The sequence below is a fragment of the Eptatretus burgeri genome, chromosome 12, assembly GCF_056783735.1.
Source record: "Eptatretus burgeri isolate ZD-2024b chromosome 12, Ebu_testis_v1, whole genome shotgun sequence".
NCBI lineage: Eukaryota > Metazoa > Chordata > Myxini > Myxiniformes > Myxinidae > Eptatretus > Eptatretus burgeri.
In genome coordinates this window covers 86,331,001-86,356,550 of record NC_140972.1, presented here as the reverse complement: position 1 = coordinate 86,356,550, position 25,550 = coordinate 86,331,001, and the positions used below count along the sequence as shown (strand labels likewise).

At 35.1% G+C, this 25,550-nt stretch overlaps 1 long non-coding RNA gene across 1 annotated transcript in view; it reads left to right on the top strand.

The window, feature by feature from the left end:
- The window catches only part of LOC147016040 (uncharacterized), a 28,603-nt gene extending 8,835 nt beyond the window's left edge, over positions 1-19,768 (top strand). Inside the window, exons 2-3 of the long non-coding RNA XR_015049982.1 lie at positions 15,080-15,171; positions 18,166-19,768. This is a non-coding gene — a long non-coding RNA (uncharacterized LOC147016040). The remainder of the gene's footprint in view (positions 1-15,079; positions 15,172-18,165) is intronic.
- Positions 19,769-25,550: the final 5,782 nt, after the last annotated feature.

The window sequence follows — 25,550 nt, the reverse complement described above, 5'->3', positions numbered from 1 at the left end:
GTCCTTGATGGGAGCAAGATCAAGAAAGTTCTGGGAAGAAAGTGCAGGCTTACTCCCCCTTTCTATGTCATCAAACCTGAAAGCCTTAAAAGACAGAATTGGAAGAAGAGAAAAAAAAAAAAATGTAAAAAAAAAATATATATAGGTGGAAATCTCATTTTGAAAAAGACATTGTGTTGGGCGAGGATTGAGTTGGGGTTGAGATTTTGAATGTGAGGGTTGGGGTTGAGATTTTGAATGTGAGGGTTGGGGTTGAGATTTTGAATGTGAGGGTTGGGACACACACACACACACACACACACACACACACACACACACACACACACACACACACACACACACACACACACACACACACACACACACACACACACATCAACAAACAAAGTTAAGCCTTGACTATTCAGTTGAGGATTCTGTGTTTGGGGTTCACAGATCTAAGAACGTCCCCCCTTGACACACATTATATACTGTTATACACCTCAGACTTGACCCTCGAGTGTCCACAACAGTGTATAGTAGGAGGGAGTGAAGGGACAACCCATTGCTCCCATGGGTATTATCTGCTTAGTTTTGTCTTTTGTAATTCCTGTGAATAAAATGAACCTAAAATCTCTTCCCCTTCCAAATCATATATCTTATAAGTCCAAGGAACCATATCTATTACATCAACAATGTTAAAAAGTTCGTTCGTCCATCGTTTAGTATAACCCTTTTCAAAATGAGATTTCCACCTATATATTCTTACGATATCACCAACTTTGAACTTAGGTTTTCTGACATTAATCTCTTTTTCATATTTTAATTTTGTAAATGTTTCTGATGGTTTCATATTTGTTGACGTGGAATCGTGTCATTATACTTATCCACTATATCCTGAATAAAAGATGACCATTGTTGTGAACCGAGTTGTGTGAATTTTTTTATATAGTCTCTCTTTTAAGGTACGATTAAAACGTTCAACAACAACTGCCTTCCCTTCATTAAAGGTACTGTATAATGTAATACTGTTATTTTTTAGAAAATTCATAAATGTCTTGTTATAAAACTCTCTACCCTCATCAGTCCACAATTTTTTAGGTTTTCTCTTACTTTTATTAAATATCTGTTGAAAGGCGAACATAAGAGTATTTCCTGTTTTGTTTTTTAAAGGGACAACCCATGCGTATCTACTCCTCAAATCAATAACGGTTAAAGCATACTTGTACCCCTTATCATTATTGAGTTCAATCAAATCAGCAGACCAGATATAATCAACTTCCTTGGAATAAACTTTCCTTCGACGAAACTTTGTGAATATTGGTTTATGTAATTCATCAGCTAATTGCTCTTCAGTCTTCATGACATCATTAGAGCCTATAAGTTTTTTGAATTTCCAAGTCCAAGTTTCAATTTAGCACTGATCATCTTCTTCACAATGAACCGATCAACTTTTTCTCTCAAGGTTGGATTTTGTATCAGAGACAAATTATACAACATTTCTCTATCGGCTTCATGCTTTTCTTCCAACGTTGTGGTATTCCCATAATCAATATCGTGTCTCATGCACACTTCATCAACTCTATTGATGGGTTTACTCCATGATTTAGGATTGTCTGCCTCATCTAATCTTTTATCCAAGTTTGTGCCTGGACCACAGAAAGAATACCCTGGAAGATGTAATTCCCCTGGTATTCCAGTAGTTGTAAATTTACTTCCTCATAAAAACTTTTGTATATCTCCTCGTTTGTGTTTGGAGATAAATTGATTTTTTTTTGAACCACACACCGAACATATACCTTTTTGTATAACCCTGTTATTTTTACTTTTAATATATGAAATATTTTTAGTGTTAGTTTTCTTTTTACATTTGAGACAATAACTCATTTATTTATGAGAAAAATTCCTGCAGAGTGCAAAAACCTTTTTAGTTTCCAACATTCACATTTGAATCTTAATTTTTAAAACATAAAGAATCATTAGAAATGCCTTCACTCTCTCCTCCATTTATTGAAGAAAAAAAAAATGAAAAACTTGAATTAAAATGAATATCTTGTCGATGTCAATAGTCTTGTCGAAAGTATTGCAAATAGACTTGTCAATTCTTTGTTTTCCTCCTCGGTGGGTTGAGTTATTTTCTGTAATACCACCAATCTTTTTAAAATCTCACTGGTTTCCATATTTTGATATTTATTTTGTCTCGCTCTTTCCTCCCTCTCTTTCTCTCTCTCCTCCCTCTCCTTCTCTCTCTTCTCCCTCTCCTCCTTCTCTCTCTCTTCTCTTTTTCCTCCTTCTCTTTCTTCTCCCTCTCCTCCTCTCTCTTCTCCTTTTCCTCCTTCTCTTTCTTCTCCCTCTCCTCCTTCTCTCCCTTCTCCTTTTCCTCCTCTTCCCTCTCTTCTTCAATTCCTTCCTCATCCCTTATTATCCTTGAATCGCTTACACCCCATAGAATATCATACATATATTCATCAGGATTTCTTGTTATTCCTGTATCCAAAATAATTTTTTTTACAACAGGAAACCAATAAAATTTCTTTTGAATTTCTAAAAGAGCCTTACCTTTTCTTAACTTTATAATTTTTTCATTATTTAACATTATAATTAAATCTAAAGTTGTCGGTTTATCAACATCAGCATAATGCCAATCTTTTATTGAAAATACCTCATTCTTATGTTGTAGAACATATTTATTAAAATACCGAATACCCTTTTCTTGAAGGTATGCTTGGACACAGAAATGATAATTTTCTTGAAGCCTTCTTGCTGTCATTTATGTATTAGAAATATATGTTAGAATAATATTATGGCACGAAACACCTCCCCATCTTCCCATAGTTAAATCATTTTGTATTTCCTTACTTATTATATGTAATCCTGTTTTTTTCTGTTTTCATGATATAAACAAGGGCAAAACCATTATTATATTTACCCTTATTAAATTCTTTTATTTGTTGTTTACTAATCGTGGCCCCACAAAACTCATTCTCGATACCAAGTGGATAATATTCTTCCTTACGAGACTGATGTAATTGTTCCAGGTCTTCGAGGTTAATTTTAAATGAACAATTATACCCTAAATCATTCATATCATACCCCCATTGTTCTATTCTCATACAAACGATACGCCCTTCTTTATAAAAAATTATTTTAATTCGAACTGTGAATTCTGTATAACCTGGAGATAATATCAACACTTCTGTATCTTTGGAATACACGGCCGTTTTATTTAAAGATATATATTGTGATAAATCGCTTAATCTCACCAAGTCATTCGCGTCCGTCGGGCTTGGATAATTTTTAAATTTATAAGCATTTTTCATGTCAATATTTTTGGTTATATTATATTTATGTCGTTCAGCCTGTGCCTTTGTGTAATAATTTGATAAATCAATATCCAGTTCTTGGGATACACCAAAGATAGAACCATCTTTACCAACACAAGTCATTTATATTAGATTAAAAATAATATCATAAATTTTTTTATTTTTGTTGAGTTGAAATAACACATATAGACATAATTGACCACAACACTTGGAATTTCATTCTTGGACTTGAAATGTTTGATAAACACCATTCTGTAAGAATTTTATGACTTCAACAGGTGGTGGAAGACCAAAACTATCAAAATAATATTTGTCTTGACTATTAAAAATACAAACCCAATGAGAACCGTTCCCATTAGTATCTTCTAAGTTCATAATAATATTCTTTGTATGTTTCGGCACATTTGTTAATTCATCTCTCATACATATAACCACATGATGAATTTTTAATTTCTTACAATATTTGACAAGTTGTAAATTTGATGTTGTATTCTTTCCAAATTCTTTAAACCACTCATCCATGCTCATTTATTTATTAGAAAGATATAATCCATTACCTCTTTTCGTTAATTTTACACCTGCTTGTGCTATAGAAGAAAGCATATCTCCAACTAACAATCTCGCTTTATCAGGCAGACCTTCAAGTTTTTCAGCAAAATCTACAATTACACCACTTCCACTAATTTGTTTCTCCAACTCTTTGTTATGTCTTTCCAATTATTTTTGAGCCTGGAGTTGAGCCTTCCTTTCGTTGGCAGTTTTCACCGCTGTTGAAATACCACCCGTCAATGCTCCAACCGCACTTAAACCAGCAAATAAAGGAATTAGAAATGGGAGAAATCCTCCACTCGTCTCTCTTATTGAATATTTTTTCAACATTGGTTTTGTCATTTTAATTTTAAGTGAGCCAGTGTCATTCAAGATTTTAACCTGTTCTCTTGTGAGCAAAACATCAATTCTTACTGCTCCTTTTCTTTGAATTGTATTAACGTTAATCGTACAAGGCTTTTGATTTTGAACACAAGATGATAGTTTATGAAGATTGATTTGATTAACATATACCCCAGTTGGTACTTTGCCACTCATTTATTTAACAAAAAATTATGTGAAACTAATCATCACACCATTATCTGTATTAATCTGTAATTCTGTTTCTTCCAAAAGCAAACAATATGTATCAACTTCTTCACTCTCTCCTCTTTCAATGTATAGGGAAGTATCCACTCGATTAGACTTTATAGTTTCCTTTTGAGTGCTCAGGTCAAACGCATAGATTGTATACCAACTTTTAAATGCTGTCATATCCAAAATAGGTTCTTTATTTCCATTACTTTCACACACCTTTTGGTAAGACTTGTATGCTTCAGCAAAATCATTTTTTTCCAAATTAATTTCCAATCTATCTCGTGGATAAAATGTTCCATCTAGAGAAACGCGAAGTTGTTTCACCTTAGCATTATCACTCAATGCATTATTCTTATCAGTCGCAGTATCACCATCTGGCTTTTTAAAAATGATCCACAGATATCGTGGCTTTCCTTCCAGAACACCCAAATTCCACGTGTAAGTGGTTTGGTTGAGTTTAACGTGTTGACATCTTCTTTTGAGGTATGATACACTGAGTGGTTTCATTGAGTTAAGTCTTCTATTCAACATCTCTTCTGTTTTAAGATTAGGAGTATATTCACTGATATACCAACTCATTTCCTCAATTACAAATTTATTCTGTTCACCAAAAGCACTACCAACACCAAAAAGCAATCTATTTTCATTATCATTCCTTTGTGGTTGAAATCTAATTTTAAGACCATACAGAACTTTATCATGATCACAAAATCCAAATATACCTTTAAGAGGAACTGCCACAGTAAAACTATTTTCTGCCCTTGTATCATCATTATACCCTCCTTTCCTTTGAGTATATCCAGGGTCTGTGTTTGTTCCCGTTGACATATCAGGAATAAAACCTTCGACAGACCCCTTTCCCATTCTATCACTGAATGTATAGAGTGGAAATTTCATCATTTCAGATACAGCAGAGACATAATCAACCGCTTCAACTTCTTGTGTTCCAATATACAAACGCACACTATCAAACATTTTCCAGAAGAAATCATTTACAAGTGTAGCGTTTGTGTTATTCCCAGCTTTACTGAATTTAAATTTACACAACAAGAAACTTTCGGAGAGATTCAAATAGGTTTGTTGATTATTTATTTCAAAACTTTTTGTACCATTCGTATTCCAGTCTGTTCCAGTTATTGCATTTACCTTGAAGTAATCTTCTTTTTAAGTAGAGTTTGAGATAATAATAGTATCATCCAAATCATAGATACTATCAATTGCTTCCATACTTGTATTTATTTAGGAAAAAAAGATGTTTAAACTTTTGAAACCCTAATCCAAGTATTCAAATTATTTTCTGTCGTTCTTGGTGGGACAACTGAGTTTTGCCTTTCTTAATTTCTTTTATTGCTTGTAATTTATGAGATTCCTTCTGGGCATCTTTTATGCTCTTTACAGCACCTGCTACATTTCCCACAGCAGAAGCAGTTGAACCAATTAGATCTTTATGTTGAAGAATTGTTGAACCAATACCCATGAGAGTATCAATTATCCCATCTCCTCTAAATTGATGTCCAACACCCCTTTGTCTCTTAGGTTTATAGTATCCTCTACCAAGATACATACCTTCACCCTTGTAGTATGGGGAAAGGAACATCCCATCCCCTGTAATTATTTTATATTTTCCCAACTCGTGTTTCCTCACAATAACCATCGTATTTATTTATTGGAAAACTTCACGTAGGTGAATTCTGATGGATATAACTTCTCCATTAAAAGAAATCATACGATTATCTTGGTTGGTTATCCTAAAATTTACTCTGTGTATGGTTTTTCCTGACACAGGGAGATAAACCAAATTTTTGGGTTCCATATCGAATTTATAACCAATTGGGGTTGAGAATACGCTGAATGAAAATATTGTATTTGTTTTTTTTTCCATCATTATAAGCACCATCAATCAAATCACAGTGAATTAACACCGAATTTATTCCTGAGGATATTTGAATGACATTATCACTGTAAAACGTCCCATTAGTTTCAATCTTTTTTGAGGAGAAACCCAATAACTCTCTAAATGAATTATCAATTGTGAAATCAACCTTGTATTTATTTTTAACTTTAATCGTTGATTTTGAAGTATGTTTTTGAATGTCTAGAACAATATTTTTTGGTTCATCACCCTGTTCTTTCATAAGACGAGCAATTTCGGAAGATATTTGAGAAATCTCATATGCTCCGGGTGAGACTGTTATCGTTTTGTATCCACTTCCGGGATTATAACTAAACTTGTCATTTTTATCAGTTATATTAAATAAGGTATTATAAGTTTCGATGGACAATAAAGATGCCTCATATTCTTTTGTTGGGTCAAGTTGTAGTGGGTATGGGAATGAAGATGTGTGGTCGCTTGTTGTGAAATTAAAACTCAGGATTGTGCTTCTCATCTGATTTAATATGAGATAAAATGTCTTTATATTGAGATTTATTAATTATTTTCATGTTCATCAACTGGTGTAAAATGGCTGATGCTTCATTAAAACAATTGCTATTTCCAGCCTTCTTACTACCTAACAACAATAAGTCCATTAACTAATTGCGATGGGTCATTTGGAAGAAAACTAATACCTGAACCAAGGATACTTAAAGCCTGAATAATGTGTTTCTCCTCATTTTTCCGACTTTTACTAGAAATACCAACCCTATAATTTAGAGTGTTCAGCAGATCAATATATACTCTTTCATCATTATTTTTCATATCCAATGGTTTATCAATATACTTTGATTCATCCCTCACAGTTGAACCTTGTCTTCCATCTTTTGTGAGAAGAAACATTAATCTCGGAGTTAGTTTAACAGGGGGTTGAGCAGAACCCAAGAACCTTAATTCATCATTAAATATCAATACCTTTTCTTGAACAAGATGAAATATTGCTGGTTGTTCTGTTGGAATGAGTCCTGCTTTGGTTTTTGAATCCGCTGAATGTTCATTGTTTTGAAGAGCATTCACAATATAATCAGGGGGTCGATTAATCTCTTCCAGTTGTTGAAATAAACCTTCATCATCATATTCTAATTCTCCTAAATGCTCTAATTCTTCCTCCGTCATTTGATCAAAATCTTTTAACATTTGAAGTTTTTTAGGAGTATATTCTACTGTGGGAACTGTGGAAATATCTTTCATTTTTTCTTGGGAAGTTTTTAAAAGTGGTTTAAAAAATTTCTCTTTTTTTCTTTCAAATGCTTCTTCGCCTATTAGTTTCTGTCTGCGTTTCTTCTTTATGTCTTCCTGTTGTTTTACAACTTTTGAAACCAACTCTTGATGTTCCTTAAATCTTCTTGCTCTTTCTGTTGCATCCATTTATTTATTGTAAAATATCATTTAATGAATTGTAAAGATCAACAGGGAAATTTTCCTTTTCTTCATCATTCAAGTGGATGTGTTCAAATAAATCCTTTTCTTTAAATATTTCATCAAATTCTTTATTAACATTAATGCGAGTTGTAATTTCTTCTTCACTAATACTTGCATCTCTGCTTTTCATACGTTTGCGTTGAGTTTCTTCATCAACATCAAAACCGAATGATAAAAGCTTCACTCCGCTCAGATGTTTAATAATTTGTCTCGTTCCTTCTGGATTAGTTTCTAATATCCCAAGACCACCAGATTTTAGTTTCCTTAACTCACTCTTACAATGTGAATATTTTGTTGTACCAAGAGAAACCTCCTCAAATATTTGACGTTCATTCCTCAATCGCATAAGTTCCTCCACTGAAATATAGTGATAATCTTCACCTTTTACTTCTGCAGGTCTTATTGCTCTAGTTGTTGTTGATACAATGCGTATCACGGGGTGTTTTTTCAGTAAATTTACAATATTCTCATTTGTACTACACAAGAACCTTGATTTAAGAAAGTTTTTTCCAGAAGCAGATTTACCCACAAGATTTACAATAATAGTTGTCATTTATATATGTAATTGTTTATAAAACAAAAAATATATCCCTTAATATCTCATCTTGTTTCACAACAATATATTTATATTTTTCAGTCGTGTGCTTCATGTAATCCTCAAATTTCTTTTTAGTACATAATGTAGAACAATTATCTCTCCAAAAATTATTGATATCTATTGAATTTGACTTGAATAAAATAAAAGTATTAGCATTGTTTCTGATGGAACGACGAGGAAGTTGAAAGTATGATTGACTAAGATAAATACAATTACAAGAAGAATGTCTCCCTCTTGTGTAGTAGCTGTCCATTACCGTTTGGTTTCTCTCAGTAACACAATCATCAAAGATAACGAGGTTCTTTTTTGATTTATCCAAATCTTGGGGAGACGGTATATCATCCGTATTATCACTAAGAATACAAGTTATCGGATTTGATTTCTTTTTACATCTCTGTGTATCACAAAATAGTTGAATTATATCTTCAATGTTATAATCATTTAGGTTTTTTTGACGTTTAAATAAACCGATTATATCTTCTTTTTGAAGACCAGCATTAAAACCTTGTGAGAGGAGTTGATATGCTGGTTGAAAACTCGACTTTGTGAAAATTCTTAAATTATCATAATCTAAAAAGTTGGGATTGAGGAGCATCTTTAAAAGTAAGCAGGTTTTTCCACATCCACTTGAACCAACTATGAGACATCTTAATGAATTTGGGAGATTTTTATGGTTGTTAAATTATATCTTATTTTCCCAAATGGGTAAAAAATCATTCATTTATATATTTGGAAAACAGGTTATTTAATTTATTATTGGCTTTTTTAGAAACTCGATATTTTATCTTAAGTTCAGGTTTAATTTCAAGATAATCCATTATTTTATTTATACAATATCTTGTGTTGATATTTCCCTGAAAATCACATCCATGAATAATATATAACAATCCTTTGAACATTTCTCTAATACGTTCAGTTTCTTCCCTTGTAAGGAAAGGTGTGTTATCACCCTCATACTTTACATTCATTTCTCTAATCAATCTTGTAAAGTAATTCATTTTTGGTGTAAATCTAAAAGAATTATTTTCCTTTTTATATTTTTTATTATCATTAATTAGAAGATAATCACAAAATATACATTGTTTATAGGCTTTTGACTGTGTTTATTCCCCGTCTTTCACACGCAGGACAATTTTCAAATTTGTCATATGGAGAATCAGGAAAGTCTAGCATATTTATAAAGTAAAACTTTACTTAAACTGAAATTCATCTATACTTTCAGTTGTATATTGACTCATAATTAATAATATTACCATCGATATCGATATACTTTTTTTCATTACCAGATTCAACGACAACATTTTTATATTAAAGGTAATTTTAAAATGATCGTTAACTACGATTGAACGAAATGTCATTTCACCTGATATATTAACATCCTTTATTTCATCAGGATTTACATCTTTAGGGTTGTTGAAAAAAATACAAATTTCTCCTTGCATATTACAGATGGTCTTTTCTTTTCTTTCAAAAGCTTCATCCATAAGGTTTTTGTTTTTTGACACTTTTTCTTGTTTCATTGCTTTTTCTAGTTTTGAATATATTACCAGAAGGAGAGGAGAAACTTTTATTAGAGATACTTTCATTGATGTTCTACCAGGTATACTAAAAGCCCTTCCACTGAAGGAAATTGAAGAACTCATATTATTTACCATAATTGTTTTTATCCAATAGTTGTTATATTTATCTTTGTTCAATTTTACATCCTTGACATATTTCTCAGTATCTTTAACAAATGAAGAGATTGATTGAAACTTGTCTTTTGTGTCTTGAAACATTGTATTTATTAAGTGAAAAAGTTGGAGGATAAAATGGTTTTAAGCACAGATTCACCTGTAAAATAAACGAAATTTTCATCAAGAAAATTTTAGTTTAAGCAAAGATTTATTACATAAATATGGTGAATACAACATACTGCGATGTTTGTAATCACAAATATAAACAAACATTATAGAAAACACCTCCAAACCAACAAACACACATTTAATCTATTTCATAAAATATCTCCTCTTGAGTTGGAAAGAAAACATTGTGATATCTGTTCAAAGGATGTTTTTAAGAGAAGTAAGAGAATAAGAATAAGAGCTGTGAAATATAATAATAAGAATAATTTTTAAGAGAATAACATTCTTCAATCACAAAAACACAAGAAAAATGAGTTTAAAGTAAAGGGAGACTATTATATTGAAAACACTGATGGGGCATTTAAAGGGCATATAAAAATAAGGATTTTTCAATTTGGAGAACCCGGTCCATCATCAATAGCTGAATCAATTGAAATAGTGAAACCTGATGTTGAAAAAGTTATTAAAAAGACATTAAAAGAAATGAAAACTTTAAAGTTTTATATGGGAGTGAAAATGAATATGAAAAGACAAGATGAAGAACAAACTCCTTATATGAGAACAGATCTTCATTTTATAACATCATTTCAAGATTTTTTGAATAGTTGGGTTTATGAAGAACTATCAAAACAAGAGGAGGATGTTGATAATACAGTGGTAGGAAGTGGATTCAATATTTAAAAAATCATCTTTTTAGATATACACATTCTAAAATCAAACCCTCTTAAAGCTTCTTCTTATATTGAATTACCAAAAGAAATCAAACTAAAGAAGGCAGTTGTTAATGTTAAGAACAATGATAATAAATGTTTTCTCTGGTCTGTTCTTGCTCACTTTCATCCACCAAAATGTAATTCAGAAAGAGTAAAACAATATATGAAATATGAGAATACCTTGGACATTAAAGATTTTAAATTCCCAATGCCACTATCAGATATTCCTAAATTTGAGAAAAAGAATAATCTTTCTATTAATGTATATGGATTAACGGATACAAACAAAGTTCAAAAATTAAAAATTTCAAACAACTATAAAAATGAAGAAACACACATTGATCTTTTATATTTTAGTGTTGGAAAGAATTCACATTCCACATACATCAATAATTTATCAAGATTCTCTTCTCAGGTATTCAGAACAGCAAACAAAATATATCCTTGTAAGCGATGTCTTAATTCATTTCATACAAAAGAACGATTAGAACAACATTCAAAATATTGTAGTAATCATAAATCAGCTGTAATTACAATGCCTAAACCTGGTGAAAAGATTTCTTTTGAAGATTATAATAAATCTATCATGCACCCATTTGTGATATACGCTGATTTTGAATGTATCCTTAAAAAGATAAATACTGCTTCTCCTAATCCAAAAGAATCATATACAAATAAATATCAAAAACATATTCCTTGTGGTTTTTGTTATTATATCAAATCATCTGTTGGAGAAAAGTATAACAAACTTGAACATTATAGTGGAAAAAAAGCTTCACAAGAGTTTGTAAAACGATTCGAAAAGGATTGTATAAGACTCACAAAATTAATTAAAGAAACAAATGAACCGATGAAATTAACCAAAGAAGAAAAATTAGAATTCAGAAAGAACAATATCTGAGGGGGAAATTAAGGAGTCTAAAGTTAGGGATCATTGTCATCTTACTGGTAAATATAGAGGTCCCGCTCATTCCTGTTGTAATCTTAATTATAAATTATCTTCTTTTATTCCAGTCTTTCTTCACAACAGCGCCAACTATGATACACATCTATTTATAAATGAACTTTCAAAAACACCAGGGAATATTTCTGCCATAACAAACACAAGTCAAAAGTATATGTCATTTACAAAAATGATATTCACAAAACCTTTAACTCGTATTAGGTTTCTAGATTCTTAAAAGTTTATGGGAACACCACTAGCCTACCTCGCATCAAATCTAAGCTCCACGGACTCTTTTCCAAATCTTAATTCATTCTTTCCAAAAGAGGAAATTCTCACTAAAGAGGAAATTCAGATTAAAGAGAGAATTCAAAGTAAAGAGGAAATTCTAATTCGTGAGGAAATTAATGAAGAAATTCTCACTGAAGATGAAATTCTAATTATCAAGAAAATTCGAACAATGAATGAAATTCTAACTAAAGAGGAAATTCAGATTAAAGATGAAATTCTGATTAAAGAAGGAATTCTTATGAGAGAGGAAATTCAAACAAGGAATGAAATTCAAAGTAAAGAGAAAATTCTTACAAGTAAGGGAATTTATCCTTATGATTATATGGATTCATTTATGAGATTTAAAGAAACACAACTTCCATCAAAAGAAAGTTTCTATAATAACCTTTATGAAGAAGAGATAAGTGATAAGGAATATAAACACGCACAAGAAATATGGAAAATATTTAAGATAAAGAACCTTGGAGAATATCATGATTTATTTCTAAAAACAGATGTTTTATTGTTAGCTGATGTGTTTGAAGCTTTTAGATCACTCTGTCATAATAAAAATTGTTATGGATTAGATCCTGCCCACTATTTCACAGCTCCTGGTTTAGCTTGGAGTGCAATGTTGAAAATGACAAAACAAGATATAGATTTAATCAGTGATGTTGATATGCTTTTGATGATTGAGAAGTCCAAGAGAGGTGGAATATCATAAGTATGTTCAAAAAGATATGCTAAAGCAAATAATAAATATCTTCCAAATTATGATAGTGAAAAAGATAGTAATTATTTGATGTATTTTGATGCTAATAATTTGTATGGATGGGCAATGTCTCAATCTCTGCCTTATGGTAAATTAGAGTGGGTGGAAGAAAAGGATTATGAAAAGGCTTTGATGAATATTGTTATTTCTTCTCAAGAGGAATTGAATGACGAAGAAGAAGGTTATTATTTTGAAGTTGATTTGAGGTACCCGAGTGATATTCATAATAAGCATAAAGACCTTCCTTTTGCATGTGAGAAAGAAACCCCAAAGAAAGAATGGTTCAGTGATTATCATAAAAGTTTTAATATTAAAGGCAAATCAACAGAAAAGTTATTAACAACATTCTATGATAAAGAGGGATATGTTTTGCATCAGAGAAGCTTAAAACAGTTTTTGAGAGAAGGATTGAGAGTAGCTAAAATTCATAGAGTTTTAAAATTTAAACAAAGTCCTTGGGTGAAAAAGTATATTCAATTCAATACAGATATGAGAGCAAATACAAAAGTAAAATTTGAAGGGGACTTTTATAAATTAATGAATAATGCTGTATTTGGAAAGACTATGGAAAATGTTAGAAACAGGCAAAACATTAGATTCGCAACATCTTGGAAAGAAGCTTCGAGATTGATAAATAAATCAAGTTTTGAGAGAGAAGTGGTTTTTTCAGAGAACTTTTCTGCAATTCATATGAAAAAGGAAAGTATTGTAATGGATAAACCAATTTATATTGGAACAGCAGTTCTTGATTTATCAAAGATATTGATGTATGATTATTTGTATAATGACTTAAAGAAAGAGTATGGTGAAAATGTTTCATTGTTGTATATGGACACTGATAGTTTTATCCTAGATATAAAAACTGATGATGTTTATGAAGATATGAAGAAAAATATTGGAGTATATGATACAAGTAATTTCAGCAAGAAGAGTGAGTTATTTTCCAAAAAGAATGAAAAGGTTATTGGTAAGTTTAAGGATGAGTTGGGTGGAAAAGTAATGAGTGAGTTTATTGGATTGAGAGCAAAGGCATATGCTTATAAGTATGGTGATCAGATTGATAAGAGGTTAAAGGGAATAAAGAAATATGTAATAAAGAAATCAATAACTTTTAGAAATTATTATAATTGTTTGATGAATAAGAAAGAAGAATATAGGAAAATGAATACAATAAGAAGTTATAAACATAACATATATATAGTGAAGAAGTAAATAAAAAGGCATTAGGAGCCTTTGATGATAAGAGATTTATTTTAGATAATGGAATAGATTGTGTTCCATATGGATATTGTATGATAGAGTGAATAGAATAGATTGTGTTTTAACGATGGGAAGATGGGTTAGGGTTTTTTAAGGGCTACCGCCATGTTTTTTTGCAATATATAAATGGTCAAACCAAGTATTAATCAAACTAAAGAGTGGAGAAAATCTCAGTCTTGGTATATAAATGGAAAACATAATGAATGTGAAAAATATCAAATAAGTCTTATTGAAAAAAATAACTAAAACAAAGGTAAATAAAACAAATAAGCGAATCAATTTAAAAAGTAGTAAGTTAGAGGATGTAAAGAAAAAAATGAATATCCTTGAATGGACTGAAAACTTTGATGGTTATCAATTGAACAATGAAAAAACAATTTACTATAATCTCAAAATGATATGTGGCTCAGGAGGTGGTCAAACAAGAGCATTAAGAGAAGTTTATCATTTCGTAATGGCACAAAAGGGGTATCTTAAAAAATATAAAGATTCAAATGTTTTGTTTTTCAATATTTTAGATGGGGATTATTGTGCAAAGAAAATTAAACTATTGAAGGAATTTGAGAATGAACAAATCTTTATCGGTTCAATGAGTGAGCTAAACAATATGCATCGGTTATTTGATAAAGAGTGTCCCGAGGCTTAGATGTTTCAGATATTTCTTTAGAATCACCTTTCACAAATCTTTATCTTATTGCATGGGTTATTTGAAAAAAAGTGTCCCCAGTTTAAAAGGGAGACAAATAAATATACCTTGGGATAAAAAGGGGGTTTATTTTTTGGGAAAAAAAATATGAATCGCTGAAAATCCCCCATTCATTTACATGGGGAAAAGTGAGCCAGAACCAGTATATTCACCCTACTAACATGGAATACCTAATGACACTGTACTTTCAGGTCTTCTACAAATCCTACCCTGTCACCTCACCATGGCGAAGGAGTGGCAATGGTCAATGGCAGCGAATGTCATGGCTAGCAAAGACAGGGAGGTAAACTTGATTTTAATTTGGATTTTAATTAACTCTGTGTGTGTAAGTATCACAGCAGTTGTTACTTCAATGAAAGCGATAATTTGTGGAATGATGTGCATATTCCGTACGGGCACGCACTAGTTCTTGAGAGTGATGACTCACTGTATTCTAATAATTTCTCAATTTCGTATGCGCATTTATAGATAAACACAATGCCCCAATCCAGTCGTCATTTTCGAGAGTGAAGGAACGGCCTGTGTGGTTGTTTGAAAGTTTTTTTTTTTTTGCACGTACGGCAACGCACGTACGGGCATGCAAGAGCAAAGGAACGGCCTATGTAGTTGTTTCTGGCACGCGGTTTGAAAGTTTTTTTTTTTTTGCACGTACAGCCACGCATGTACGGGCATGCAAGAGCAAAGGAACGGCCTGTGTAGTTGTTGTTTCTGGCACGTGATTTGAAAGTTTTTTTTTGTATGTATGGCCACGCACATATGGTCATGCGAGAGCAAAGGAACGGCCTGTGTGGTTGTTGTTTCTGGTACGCGGTTTGAAAGTTTTTTTTTTTTGGTTTGCACCTATGGGCACGCACCTACGGGTATGCACTAGTACCTATAATTACACTTTATTGGCATGTCTTGTTCCATTGTGAGCATCTGTTTCTGGAAACTTTTGAACACCCCACATATGCACAAGCCACTCTGAGACATGTACTGCAGAAAAAAACAACACAATTTTTTATTAAACATTCCATTCCACATATTTTCCACAAATATCAAAACATGGAAACGTTATAGACAAGAGTAAAAAGAACTTTTAACAACAGAATAAAACGAGTGCGATCAGATATCAGCAGGAAAGAAAACAAAGACCCTAGATAGATGAGATGTTTAAGACAGACGAGTGGTGCTGATGTCCATGTGCTGCTGAAGACAATTTGGCACCTCCAGTCAGTGACCTTTGCGCGTGTCACCTGGTGCCAGTCAACAATACGTGGTTCATAACGAGCACCAGGCAAGGCAGACATTTTCCTCCTCCGATTGCCTACTTCATTTACATACACTGAATACACCATACATCCCAACAATGATCGTAGCAAAATGCCATCTACATCGACTATGAACTTCATTGAGGATTTCACAAGCTCCAAGTCCAAAGTTTGCAGAATTATATACTCGTGTTACAGTTTTTGATCTATACAGTAGCTTTAAGTTGCTGTCAAATGCTGTTCAGAGTGTGGACCATGAACACAGCTCAGCCATGAGGATATCCGACAGCTCACCCATCTGTTGCTCCCTCGAAGACAGTGTAGACAATCCATGTGATAATATGGGTCGGCAAATGCATATTTATGAAGACAGGTCGTTGCAATTTTTTTTAATGTATTTCCATTTAAATCAACGGCTACGAAGATACAAGGTCACTTTTTGAAGAAAGCTCATGTGCCAGAAATGAAATGAATAATGCATTACAACAGCTAAATTGGCGGGGCCGTGTGGTGGAGGCGCCGGTGCTTAGGGCGCATTATCGCATGGCCATGATATCCGCTCATTTGGAGCCTGCCTTCTCATTTGTGACAAACAAAAGGGCTCGTGACCCATTATAGAAATACAAGGAGATTCATCTTTCCATGCGGGACAATTTCCATTTGAAACAAGCACCCGGCTTGCTGAAGGATAAACGGGTGAGCGCGTTTTAGCTTTGCCGGCACAACGGCCCCGCCGGTGTCCGACCTGATTGCGCGAACATGCTATCGAGAGCAATTTGCCACATGCTACGTGAGTATCCGTCGAGCAACGTCTTCTAATTAACATTTTGCAGGCAGCAGCGCTTGTGTTGCGTAATAAATCAGACCGTCCGCGCCTTTATTGATTTGTTTGATGCAGGTGCAGGACGTGCGTCTCGTCCAAATAATGGCACCAACGCAACACGTGCAGAGCTTGATTAGACCTTGGCGATGGAGAGAGGCTGTGATGGGCAATTTGAGTGTACATTAGGATCGAGTGCTTAGCGACGCTTGACAATTGCTGTCCTCTTTCCCAAAACTAAAGCTAAACTGATGCTTAGTGATTATTGACGTGAAGCCGGTCTTCATACAGGTGTTCAAGAGTTTCTGCATGTCTTATAATGAAGGTGGTTTTTTGTTGTGGCATTCAAAGGAGGTCGGGAATGATGGTCGACCATTTTAACGGAATTTTTTAACATTGATGGTTCAAAGACAGTGTTGAGCATACGAAGTTGCGCAAACCACAAAATCCGCTGAAAGCAAGGAAACATTTTAGTTGAGAACAAAGGCTCAGAGGTCATGAGTTATACCATTCACAGCACACTCAAGTTACTTTTTGTTGAAACACAAAGTTTATTTGATGCTTCATCCAAGGAAACCCCGATGAAATGAGCGACTCAAAGTTTATTCAAGGCAGTACACTTGTTGCCTCCTCACCTTTCAGTGTATCGCATATCCACTCTACTGCAGATTGTTTTCTGATCACCATCATTAATAACAACAACACTAACCATTCCTTTCACGCAGTGAGGTGCATAGGGCTGTCGAGGTAGTTTCATTTGGCTGAGGAGTACAGTCTTCGATGGGTCGCCACTCCAACACAGGACACTAGAAATGGTTAATTACCCCAGGAAGCTGGTACTCGTTTTACCAACCTCAGGATGACAGGCTGAGTCAACCCACCTGGTGCTATTTAAACGGGTGACAGGGACTTAAACTCAGGACCCAAAGATCTTAAGCCAGCCACCTTAACCGTTAAGCCAACACTCGGCTGATCACCATCGTACATTCATCTAATCCAAGTTGCTAAACGCCGAAGTACAACTCCATTATTTTCAGTATTTATCCACATTTAATGTCTCCAGATATTCTCACATTTTGGGATCTGCCAGGTAAAGGTCTTACTTGTATTTTGGGCAGAATTTGCTTTCCATTTAGGGTGTTGGCAATATCTCGCCTATTTGTCGTGGAAGACCCCGGTTGATTTTCATTTTATTTTAAACATCCAGCAACTTGTGCTTGGAGATGGCACAGCTGATTGAATGTCATCCAAGGGACTTTCTGATGGGACACCCTGCCTGTGAAACACCAATCCGAGAATTTATAGCCACATCGTCAATCGAACCTCGCTGAGCCAGCTCACAGGTAAGTGCGCTACCTCTGCACCATGGTGATGAACCACTGCATGCCCATCTCTTATCAAATAATATGATTCGTTTGAGATCCATGTAGTTATATCGCCGTTCACGATCCCTCGGCGTTACGCGCAATTAATCCGACAATTCAAATCGAATTCACTGCGAGAAGGTCTCCAGCTTTATTTTGAGATGCCACGAGCGTGCCGATGCCTGCCTGCTGGCGAGCTGGCCCAGCGTGTCACATGACGCAGGGTGATTAGGCAGGTGTGTATGGTTTGTGCTAATTGAGCTGGCCCTGCATGCGTGCCAAGCTTTGTTACATTCCGGGGCTTCATGGATGAAAATTCACAGCTCACCTGACTGAAGTAGGGGGAATATCTGGACTGCAGACTCGCGAGACCGAGAGTTTGTGCACAAAGCTTTTCATTAAGCAAACAGTCATTATGGGGATTGAGTGTAAATATGAGTAACATAACATGCATTATAAGGACAGACAATTGGCATTACATCTTTTATTTGGACAATGCACTTGAGGCAACACATTGTGAACTTGATTTCATGTTGACATCAAATATTCCTGACCCTGGGAGATTGCCTATCATTCTATTAGTTCAATTTAAACAAGAGTGTGGGGATTGCGCATTCCTTCCAATCATTCATTCGTTTGTTATTCAACGCAGCGGTGGCTTTTGAATTTCCATCATTGTTGCTGCCATTACTTTATCACTCCCTTTGCTTTGGAAAGCTCGATGGTGAACACATTGCATTGCAAGTCACGGCTCTTATCTGCCTATATAAACGTGCAGACAGATTTGGAAAGCATGGCAACAATGAGTGGCCTGTTTTGGAGATTTCACTCTTTTTTATGGAGGTTCAGACTCAAGAAAACCTATCCTGGGTTATGAGCAGCACGATGTGTCCTGTGGACTTGTAAGGAAGGCTTTTGGATGGACAGGAAGGGGGAGCATGCATTATTGGCTCTTGCCCAAAACATGTCAGGATACCGGTCATTACCATGTCACCATAACCTGCGATTACCACTTTACTATAACCTGCCAGTACAGCATTTTAATCCCAAGCTAATAGAACCTGTCATTACTGTGTCTGTACGTGTCGATACCCATGTTGCTACAACCTGTAATTATCATTTTGGTATCAACTGTTTTGCTTTGTCAATAAAGCATGTTATACCATGTTACTATATCTTGTGGCTACTGTTTAATTATAACCTGAGATTACTACCATGGGTAAAACCTGCTGTCATAATTGTATGAGTACACCATTCCATTACCATGTCACAAATAACCTAACATTAATACCTGCCATTTTTGTGTTAGCACAACATGTCAAAACTATGTCACTATATGTTGTGTAATAACCTGTTATTGATATGCTAGTGTAACTTCTGTTTGGAGAACTATAATTTTTGCTTTTTTTCTCTCATCTTACTTTGTTAAGTTTAACAATTCGATGACTGATGACCTTCGGTAAAACTTGACATGTGGGTAGAGTGGAGCAGGAAGGTTTTCCAAGTGCCTCAGCCCCCTCTTCAAGCTGTCGTCATACCTTTGGTCCACAGTCCATGCTCAAGATGCCATGGCCCCATTGTAGCTTGCCGTCCTATATGGTGACTGTAAAGTGGGAAGGTGATGCATTGTTGATTGTGTTAAACGCAGTTTGAGCTCGGCCTTTATCCACGTGGTGTAATCGGCCTGGCATACACAGTTCATGCTGTCTCACCATCATTCGCAGACACTCTCAGCCACGTGCCTCACTCTCCAGCCTGCACGGTTCTTTGTTTGTGCTCATGCGAGTTTGTGTCTCAAGATATCTATCTGCCTGAGCTGGCTTTTCGGGCAGATTGTAAAAGTGCAGTTGGTTCCCACTGAAATGTGCGGGTTGTGCTCTGTGGTTCCCAGGATCACAAATCTGAACTGGCATATGCTGATCATACTCAAGCCCAGTCACTCATGGGCACGCTCAGGTAACCTCAGGCATGCACATCTCACTATCCAGCCTGTGAAGCACTCTGTGTTTGTGCTCTCAGTTCAACGACTGAATAATTGGCTAAACAAAGTGTAAGCGGAAAGGACTTTTAGGGAATGGGAAGCAATCCTTACCAGAAGAGGTGGGGGTGGGGTTGGGGTCTGGGGTTAGAGTTTCAGCAGGGTGGTTCTAAACTTAATCCATATGAGGTTGCAAGAATGTCTGCAGTGGGAGTTGAGGAAAGATTAAATCATGGGTGTAAATGCTCCTGGGTTTAAAGGAGTTCGCCTGATTTTCTGTGCACCTTGGTAAAACATCCAGATCTTCTGGTACCTTGCAAACAACTGGTTTTTGAAGGATCCCCATTGTCGACCACTTCAATGCATACTTATTCAATATCATGTTTGCATCTTGAGCAATTCCATAGTTAACTCATAATGTTGTTTAGCAACTGCATTTGTTGCAATGCTGTTTCGTTGATGCATGTCCACTGGTTGGGCCACTCATGGTCATCTTATTTGTGGCAAAAGATGCTATTTTCTTCTCCGTATACATGAACAAATGTCAAAGAACAACGAAAAATGGTAAAAATTGTCAATTTGGTGCACCCAACCAGAATGAAAGGCGACTTCCATGTTCAAATACCAGGAAAGAAGGAAAAGTATGATACATGGTCACAGTGGTTTTCAGGTATAATTAAGAGCAAAAAGGGACTACAGTTTGCTTTTTGAAAACCATGCTCAAAGGACATTTCAATCAACAGTGTAGGATGAACGTTTGAAGTCCTATCTTTATCTTTTTATTGAATAAGTATTGCGTTGTCCATTGCATTTTTTTTTTGAAATGGACATTTAAACTACATTTAACTGGTATTGTATTTTTATGAAGAATGCATTTTGGTGGTTCTGTTGAGGGAGCACATGTTTCTGGACGATCCTTGGTTTCACCCAATTGCAGAGTCTCAAGTGCTTGTTTGGGGTTGATGAAAGGCAGGATGAAAGGAAATGATATTGTCCAGATGCACAGTACAGAAAAGTAAAGGAAAGGATGAATTAAACTTATTTTGCACAAATTAAATGTCAAAACTAGGGGCAGGTAAGAATGTGAGGAATAGGATATAGGCACGGAACAGAGCATTGGAGGCAGGTCTAACAGCGGTACAAGGGGCAGGACAGACATATTTCAATGAGGTACAGTTGTTTCGATAAGAGAGAAAAAATATTGTTTCTGATGAAAGGGAGGATGTCGAACAAACGATCTAATTATTGAGTATGGAAGTAGAAATGGGAACCGAACGTAAACACGATTAGTGTACAAAGTTATAGATCACTTGGGCAAGGAGAAAAGCAGCACAAGAAGTGAAAAGGACAACAGAAAGGTGGATTGCTAATTAGAGGAGACTGAATTTCCAGCATTGTTCCGAGGTGTAAGCAAAAGATGGGGATATTAATAAATAAGGAGTTTTGCTTAACACTGGCAGACAATGCACAAGGTAATACAAATTTACATCTGATTCTGGAAAATGATTCAAACATAGCGGTACAGCTGAACATGGGAGAATATCGAGGAACAAGTGATCATAAGATAGAGATAAGCTTCTGTTGACAGATGGTTCCAAGGACAGTTCTATTTGAGAAAGTTAATTTTGAGGGAAAGAAAGGCACTAAGATAGATTGTAGTTCTGTAGCTTCTCAGAGGAACATTACATCAGTCAAAAATGAGTTGCAAGCCTGGTGTTGGCTTAGCAGTTAGGGTGGCTGGCTTTGGATCTAACGGTTCTGAGTTTGAGCCCCTGTCAGCCATTGAATTAACACCAGATGGGGTTGACTCAGCTGTCATCCTTTTGAGTTTGGTGAAATGAGTACCATTGTACTGGGGTAATAACCATTTTGGGTAACCTGCGTCGGAGTGGTGACCCATCCAGGACTGTACTCCTTGCTAATGAAACTGCCTTGGCAGCCCTATGTGCATTTACGTTGCGAAAGGAATGGTATTATTATTATTATTATTATTATTATTAATGGTTTGTATTTAATAATTTCAGAAATAATGTAACAAAACAAAATCCTTCAAGTTAAGCTAACTAAAATAAATCATTGAATTTGAGAACAGCAATTTAAACAGCTCTGTCTGACACAGATTGAGAAAGCTATGGGATAAAACACAAGGCAGTTGAGAAATTCCAGAAAAAAAATGACAGGCATGTGAAAAGATGAATATCCAGCATGGAATATTCTTCTTAAAGAAAAGCTATACAGGTACAAGTAAAAATAGGATGTTAGGCCACGTTAACATAGTACAAAGTTGGAAAGTGATGATAAATGGATATAATAGATGTTAAGTATTTTGAAGAGAGTTCTTGAATCAACATTTGCCTTGTAGAAAGAAACAAGGTGGTGTGAGACAATGCCTGTCAATCAACCAGGTGCGGGTGGCTCACAGGGACATAATTGGCCGAGGGCCAATCACTCTATATGTGTGTGGTTAACGGGGGAATACGAGTGCAGTCCTAGAACAGAAAACCATTTTAAAGTCTGATTACTGTTCAGTTTTCACACTTTTTGTGCTCCTCGGTTTGTGTTCAACTGACAGTTTTAATGACAAGATAATGTATAGTGCAATCAAAATATAATTCTGCAGCATGTAAATACACCTTTAAAAAGTACAGAAACAAGTCATTAAAAAAACATTTTGAACAAGAAGGGCACTTGGTAGAGTGCATACCTCCGCCACATAATGCCTGATGATCCACAAGAACATATCGGGCCCAATACATTTTTGAACAAGAAAAAGAGCAATCGGTGTTTGCAAACCCTCACCAGGACTTCTTTTGAGTGGTGTATTTTTATAGGTTTTAGGGCAAATCCAATATGGCTGCAAAACCATGTGACCTATGATGTCATATGTGACCCTTTTGTTCCTCATGGATAAGTGGTCATATGTGTAAAGTTTTGCCTCGATCTGTTCAGCCATTTCAGAGAAGATTTTTGAAGGTGTAAAAAAAACAAAACAATATGGCTGCTGAATCACGTGACCGGTGACATCATCAAAAAAAAATTTGTGGACCATTTTATCCCTAGATTACCCTCAAATTTTTTTATACTGATCAGATGTAGTGTTATACATATGCAATTATGACATCATAACGAAGGCACCTATGATGTCATAATACCACACTCATTCCCCATGAGTACTTGCTATGTTCCACTTGTACACCCATGGCTTGGGGAACACTTGTGTGAAGTTTCCCCTCGATTTGTCCAGCTGTTCTGGAGAAGATTTTTTATCGGTTTTAGGGTAACTCCAATATGGCTGCCAAATTATGTGACCAATGACATCATATGTGTGAACCTTTTGTTCCTCATGGACAGGCGGTCATTCATGTAAAGTTTCACTTCGATCTGTTCAGCCACTTCAGAGAAGTTTTTGAAGGTTAAAAAAAACAAACTATGTCTACCGAATCACATGACAGATGATGTCATGAAATTTTTTTTCTGTGGACCATTTAATCCCTTGATGACCCTCAAAAATTTTCATACTGATCGGATGTGGCATTCTACATGTGCAATTATGACATTATAATGAGGGCACCTATGACGTCATAAAAATCACTCATTCTTCGTGCAGAGTAATTGCCGTGTGCCAAGTTTCAATTTTTTTTCCTTGGTTCGGTTTCAGGGATACAGAGGTACAAAGTTTTTCCGTTTTTCAAATATGGCTGCCACACCATGTGATCTATGCCGTCATAATTATGATTGAAACATTTTACATGAGTAGTTGCACCAATGGTGAAAATTTCGTCTCAATCCAATAAGCAGTTGCGGAGAAAAACAAAAGTTCTGTGCGGACAAACAGACAGACAGACAGACAAACAAATGAAAAATCACTCATAGCGTGACACTTGGCCAAACAGAACAAAGTAGAACAGCACTCGGTAGAGCATATACCTCTACCAGGCTGAACAGTTTACGTTTTGTATCCCACTGATGGGCTGGATCTGAACCAAAATGTAATCGGCTTTGTTCTTATCACCTAACCAACTCATCCACCTAATTTTGTCATAACTCGTCAACAACTTTTTGAGATATCATGCATATAGTTTTTGGCCTGATGGCCCAAATTTTAGAAATCAGGCCTATGTTGACCTTTTGACCTTAAAAATAATTCGTGGTTGAATTAATTGACATGATGTGCAAATCCTGTTCAAATTTCAAGTCAATCGGATTGAGGATTTTATTGAGTCAAAATTGAGGATTTTAGAAATAACACCTAAGTTGTTGACCTTTGGCCTATGTTCACCTTTTGGCCTGCGTTGACCACAAAAATAATTGGAGGTTGAATTCAGTGAGGTGATATGCATGCAACCTCTTCAATTTAAGTCAATCGGATGAAAATTTAGGATTTTAGAAACTGCACCTCAGTTGTTGACCTTTGACCTAAGTTTACCTTTTGGCCTATGTTGACTTCAAAAATAATAGGTTGTTGAATTCAGTGAGCTGTTATGCAAATCCTCTTTAAATGTCAAGTGAATCAGATGGAAATTGACAATTTTGGAAATTGACACCACGAAGAATCGACGCCAAGCCCACCTCCTTCAAATTCCCTGCTTTCCTTCTCCTCCTGGCTCTGGGGGGGGGGTGCTTGTGTACATGACTCTTTTAGAGTGTTACCCTAATTTTTTTTGTTCTATATGCCAAGACCTTCAAAAAAAGTTTGGGTAACACCTGCAGATCAAGTACGTTTTCTCTGTAGGGTCCATCTTGGATTCACAGTTGGCTATCAGCAAACCATAATTGAACCAAATGCCCGTATTGGGCTTAGATGGAATAAAGAATTATTTGGCATCCAAAAATTATTAATTTTGATTTACTTCAATTATTTATGCATTGCTTAACACATTTTAGCATGATTTATTCTCTTAAAACTTGGTTCACAGTAGAAAATGACCATATTTTACGTAATTTTAGTCAAAAATAGCTTTCATCTTGAAAGTAACTCAAAGTTTGATGGTCTCTGAATGACTTAATATTGTAAGTAGAGCTATAAAATTTGGCCAAAAGTTTTATTATTAACTTCTCTGAGCAATTCAATTTTCATACTCTCACAATGGGGCTATAGTGGAGCAGCAGGGGCCACCAAAAGAGGGAGATACCCACACCAGCAGTACCACATTTTCTAATTTGGTTATTATTGACCACCTACTATCCCTGTACATAAAAACCAATGATGCAAGTCTGGGAAATGGTGGCATTCTGAGAAATAGGTCAATT